The sequence below is a fragment of the Pinus tabuliformis genome, chromosome 6 (assembly GCF_031772625.1).
Source record: "Pinus tabuliformis cultivar Carrire ecotype Pingquan chromosome 6, CPIR1, whole genome shotgun sequence".
NCBI lineage: Eukaryota > Viridiplantae > Streptophyta > Pinopsida > Pinales > Pinaceae > Pinus > Pinus tabuliformis.
Genome location: NC_142292.1, coordinates 424905450 through 424911725, shown reverse-complemented (window position 1 = coordinate 424911725; position 6276 = coordinate 424905450).

The window sequence follows — 6276 nt, the reverse complement described above, 5'->3', positions numbered from 1 at the left end:
TTTCCAAACCAAGCAAATAATGCATGAACCCCATGTCTTTCATCTTGATTTCTCTTGCCAAATCCTCTTAGCAATATTTTATCCACTTCTCATCACTTGCTAGAATTAAATCATCGACATATAATACTATAATCAATAATTTACCTTCAACCACAATATGGTAAAGGTTTGCATCTACTTCACTTTTGGTTTGCTTCACTTTTGGTGAAGCCTAACTTGGTGAAATAATTTTTGATCTTGGTGTACCAAGCACTAGCTTCTTGTTTCAATCCATACAACGATTTCTTGAGTCTACACACATGCGACTCTTTGTTGAAGGTCTCAAAACTTTCTGGTTGCTCTATGTACACTGTAACAACCCTGGTGAAAATTCCATGTAATAAAAGTTAAAAACAATGACCACAATTAATGGGACACTTATTGCAAGATGAATGTTGGGCAAGGCATCATAGGGGGTGTTCATTTGGTTGTTTATGGCTAAGGAAATTGGCAAAGGAAATGGATAAGGCTTTGGAAAGGCAAATGGCATTTTTGGCACATTTATTTATGAAAATAATGAAACTAGGAGAAAAGGGAGGTGAAAGGTCACAAGTTACATGTGAGGAGGAAAATGAATAAAATAGAGGCTTCATCCATAAAAAATCTTCTGAGGATCAGTTGGTAACCTTTTATCAGTTCAGTTTTGGAGCTCTCTCATTATTCTCTCTCTCTCATACTCTTGGAGACTTAGAGTTTTCTTGGAGCACTCTTGGAGGGTGTGGCATGCTTGGATTCTTGGAGCAAGAAGGCAAAGGAAGAGCATCAAAGTGCAATAAGGCATCAAGATCAACAACTACATCAAATTTGTTTGCGGGTCAGTTGCATGTATGTTTCCTTCACTAGATTTGGCATGCATGGCATATGCATGAGGTTTGTTGGTTGGGATCTGTCATTGGCATGGAGGATGGATGGGAATGACAGTGGATTGCCTAGCCTTGCCATTTCCTAGATAGCCATGGGGATTGTGGGCTTATTTCCTTGTTATGTTTTGTTGGAAATAATACTGAGAGGGGGGGCGGGTGAATCAGTATTATCAAGTTCTTTTTAATAAATCTTCCTTATTTATACTTTGGATTATTCTTGTATGTCAGTACCATAAAACAATGAGCATGAACAAAAAAAACAGACAGTCACACCAAAGAACACCAGATATAAGGTGGAAACCCAATGTGGGTGAAAACCACCTGCTGCAATATGTCTCTATCTTCTTTCAATTAGAAACTCCTTTTACAATGATTTTGTACTGGTGCAGTCCTTTACCAGTACGCAGGCTGCAACCTGCAGAGAGCTACAACTCTCTCTTGTTTTCCAGTCTCTCCTGGAAGGGAGCTACAACCCCGTACTTCTTTTCTTTCAAGGACCACTTTTCATAAATTTTCAAACTGGATCCATGAACATCAAATGATCATCAAGTACAAATAAATCACCCAGTCAACTGCAATAACCAGATCAATAGAACAATAAACTAAACCCAGAACACCTTATCAACAGAGAAAAGTCAGTCAAATAAATGCCTTAAGACAGATACGCAATTTTTCTTTATCTGGCATGCGTTGCTACGCACTTCACCTTCTGCACCTCTGCGTATCCCCGCAGAGAGTCTTGAGCTGCACTACGTATCTACGCACTGTTCCTTTAAACGCGCCGCGTACCTTCACTATGCCCACGCACCCATTGCTTCTATCGCGCCGCGTACTACTACTGTGGCCACGCACTCTCAGATGCTATCGCGCCGCGTATCTACGCACCTGCGGCTTCTGTAGCGCCGCGTACTTTCACTGTGCCTCCGCACCTGAACCTCTGTCGCGCTGCGTACCCACGCACTGCGCCTTCTTCTGCTCTACGTACCCACGCACTGTGCCTTTTTCTGTTGTGCGTACCCACACACTTGCACTGTTAATCACCTGCGTACCTCTGATTAGGGCCGAATTGGCAGTCCCCCAGTGTGCCACAAATAGTCAGATGCCCAGATCTGATCATGCACCCGAGAGATCACACTTCATAGATTCACTTTCAACTTCACTTTTATATAGATCAAGCTTTTAAACCGATAACCCAATATTTCAGATCTTAAGACAATTTGCAAAAGATACATTGGCCAAGTGATCTCCTTCCCTATTTATAGTCAAGCCCTCATTCACACCATGGGACAAAACCATCAATAACCAATACAAGGGATCCAAACCGGGGCTAAATTAGATCATATACCACGGGCCAAAACCATAGAAACAAGAACGACGGGCTAAATACCACGAGCCAAACATAAGAAACCCCACGTGAGCGTGCTTCTCTGCCTTGAAGTGGGTGAACTGGGGGTACGCACCTCATGAACGGGTAACCTGCGGGTATGAACGCACTTCCTGGCTGGCGTACCTGCGGGTACGCACCTTTTGAACCATTCACATGCGTACCTCTTAATTTCCAACATTTTGAGAGCCTGATCAGAGTATTGCCACTTGAGGGTGTTGCTATCAAGTACAACATCTGTAACATAGAGCCATACCAGAATCATAATGCCAACATGTTTTTGGTTGGCTCTCATATTTCCTTATCTTGGGTTGAGTTATTAGTCTTGTAGCCTTGGTTGGAAAAACACTCTGGAGCCCTAGAACAACTTGGGTTGAGTTATTAGTCTCGTAGTCTGGGTTGGAAAAACACTTTGAAGCCCTTGGTAGGTTGAGTTACTAGTCTCATAGCCTTGGTTGGACAAACAATCTGAAGCTCGGTAAAATTTTTGGGTTGAGTTACTAGTCCTGATGCCGGGTTGGAAAAACGCTCTAGAGCTATGGATGACTAGGATATAGACCGATTTGATGATGGTTTTGTGATGTCTAACTGCGAGGTGGAATCACTGTTTGATGGGTTGAGGTGGATGGCCACTAGAATCTCTAGATGTTTTTTATTAATGTGTTCTATGAAATCCCACATTCATGCTTGGAATATGGCACAAGGGTGAATGACTGAAGAGAGATTTGGCTCAGCCATTCTACGGTCAGGTGGAACATGAAAGTCCCATCCCGGGTTTGGATTTTTCATCATCAATGAAATGTTATTTCTCCTTGTATTTCTATGAGAATTTTGATGGATTATACGTGGTCTATATGGTTGTACTTTAATGAGTATTTTTTTCCCTTTTATGCTAGATATGTATGTGTTTTATGACAGGAGCCATGTATGGCTTCCCTCATGTTTTTACTTGTAATTGAATGATCAATGTATCTATGACCTAATGGATGGAATGGCAGTTTATGTGTTGAGGCATCAATGGTTCTTAGTGATTCTTAGCTAAATATGAGACCCATATGCTCAGAACTGTTAATTACACCTATAGATTACACATTTGCAATATGTCTGATGAAATGCCTATCATGACTAGTAGGGGTCCAATTAAGGTCTTGAACAAGTATTTTATTTAATACTGTCATTTCCATGTTAATTTATTGATCTAAAGAGATGGTTCAATTTTGGGTAGTGACCTGGGCTCTGGCCTTAAAAAGTGGCTCAAATCCTGGAGTCGCTAGCATAGGTCTTTGGTTGCTGGCAGGCAAGCCTGTGAGAGTGACTTTGAGTTGTTGGTCGCACTCATGCCTCTAGCATGGGAGCAGCTAAGAATCAAATTGTACAAAAGCTCATTGGGACCCCAAGGAAAGTTGTATAAAGTATTGGATTGGTTTCTGAAGGTCCTGTAGTTGATAATTAATGTCTGTATATGGTGTGTTTATGTCATTTCCACTTCCTTAACGTGACTTGGGAGGTGGAATCATATCATAGTGGCCTCTCATCCCATGTTTACTTTGGATGGACGATTGCTTAGGTAGATGTGGGAGGAGGGTGTTACAGAGTGGTATCAGAGCATGGTTCACCCCTTGGATTGGATGAGCTATGTGTTGGTCATGCATGCATGTCAGTTTCATGTGTGTCTCTCACCCTTGCATTCCATGTGCTTGTGGTATTTGCATGATGTTGTTCATGATTGCAGTGATGTCGTCATGTGAGATTTGAGGTGTTATTGTGGAATGCATCACTGTGAGTGTATGACTGGTTACATGTCGATTTATGTCACTTACATTTATCATTGTAGTATGCTTGGTTACATTCTTACATGTTTGGTTACGTTCTTGTATGCTTAGTTGCATGTATCGTTCTTGCAGGTTTGATTTCAATAATTTTTCGTTCATTCTTAATCATACGTGTCTATGCATATGTGTGGATGGTTATGCATCGTTGATGCATGTTCATGTTTTCATGTGGTCAAGTGTATAGTGACGTAATGATGGTGGTTTTCATGCATGAGGTCGTGGTGTGTGTTGTTGTTGAGGTCATGCATTGATGACTGGACCCTAGCTAGAATGACAGTTGCATGGCCATATACTTATGTTTTATGTTTCATTATGCTGTCATGATTATGTCATACATGTATCACGTTTATTTGTTGATCTTGCAGACAAGGTATCCTCCTTGAGCTATACTAAGGTACGTTGGTTTATTGTGATTTGGTTTAGCTAACGTGATATACCTTGTAGGAATAAATATCAAATGGTTAGCAAGATGGTTGATTGCAAAGACTCTCCCTATGAATCTGAAGAGAAGTATGGTGTTGGGAACTCTTCTGATTCGGCAGTAACAATGAGAAGTTTAAAGGAAGAGATAAGGAGTTGAAAGGAAAATAATGACAGAATCATACAGACACAGGAAAAATTAGCAGAGGTAAATGTAGTGGTACTCCATAGCTTATCAGATTTGTAGCAGCAAGGACTACTTCAGATCAGTCATGAGCAGGAGGACAAAACCGATGGGGCATATGACAATAGATCGCATGGCCGTCACCAATTAGATAGAGATGTCACAATCCAAGATGGCATATTTTTGGACACTCCGAAGAGGAGAAGGGATAGGCACAGGTATGAATCTAGTTTTGATTCAAATAAGCACTATGATTGTCACCACTTTCATCCTTATAGGAGGAGTGATAGGGGATACTTGCTAGATGATTTTAAGAAATAAAATACACCTAATTTTGATGGAGAGGTAAAGAGATCACAGGATGTAGAGGCTTGGTTACTCGATATGGAGAAGTTCTTCAAGTTGCATGGCTACTCAGAGAACATGAAAGCTAGAGTGGCTACTTTCAATCTTAAAGGTAAAGTAGACATCTGGTGGGAAGATGTGAAGAATGTTAGGGACAAAAATGAGGAATATTTGACTTGGAGTGAATTTGAGCAGCTGTTCAAGAATAAGTATCTGTCGGAGAGATACTTTGATGACAGGGAAAAAGAGTTCTATGAACTAAAGATGGGATCCATACAATTGATGAGTACACCAATAATTTCTTGGAACTGCTGAGGCATGTGCCTTACCTCAAGGAGGAGAAGGCTAAGATTCAAATATTTTTTAGTGAGTTACCAGTTTCATTCAAAGATATAATTGAATTCGATGAGCCTAGATCATTGGAGGAGGCTATTTGAAAACTGAAGCATTGTGATGAACAATCGAAGCGTTGAACTGAGATGAAGCTAGACAGGAGAGGTGATACAAAGAACAAAGGAAAATTTGGGCAAGAAGTGAGTAAGACCACATGATTCAAGTAACAAGGAGAATGTTGCACCACTTAAGAGGTTTAATGCATCAGATAGAGGATAGGGACATAGATTTGAGCAGTAGAATAAGGAGCTCATGCAATGTTGGACTTGTGGAGGAGATCATTGTAGGAGCGATTGTCCACAGTACAAGAGTGGTAGGCCTAAGATATACAGTGCACAGGAGGCACAAACTATTGGAGATGTTGGTAAGAGTATTCCACATATCTATGCAGCCTTGGATAACAAACAGGGAAGGCATCAAGCATCTATCATAGAGATGGAAAATAAACATTGTTATCAAGTTATGTCTATTTTGATTGACCCTGGATCTAATTGTAGCTATGTTAGTCCTAACTTGGTGGATAAGTATGGTTTGAATAATGAGTTGCATGTAGAGTCTTGGTTAGTGTAGTTATCTATAGGTACGAAGAAGCAAGTTCATCATTGGGTAAGAACTTACACAATTGACTTAAATGGTATGCCTACAACAACACATTTGAATGTATTACCGTTGGGTTCATACAATATGTTATTGGGCATGGATTGGTTGTATTTACATAGAACCAAGGTATAATTCTATGATAAAGCTATTGAGTGTGTTGATGGCAATGGAGAACCAAGAGTATTACAGGGTAAGAAGAAAGCTACATCAGTTAGG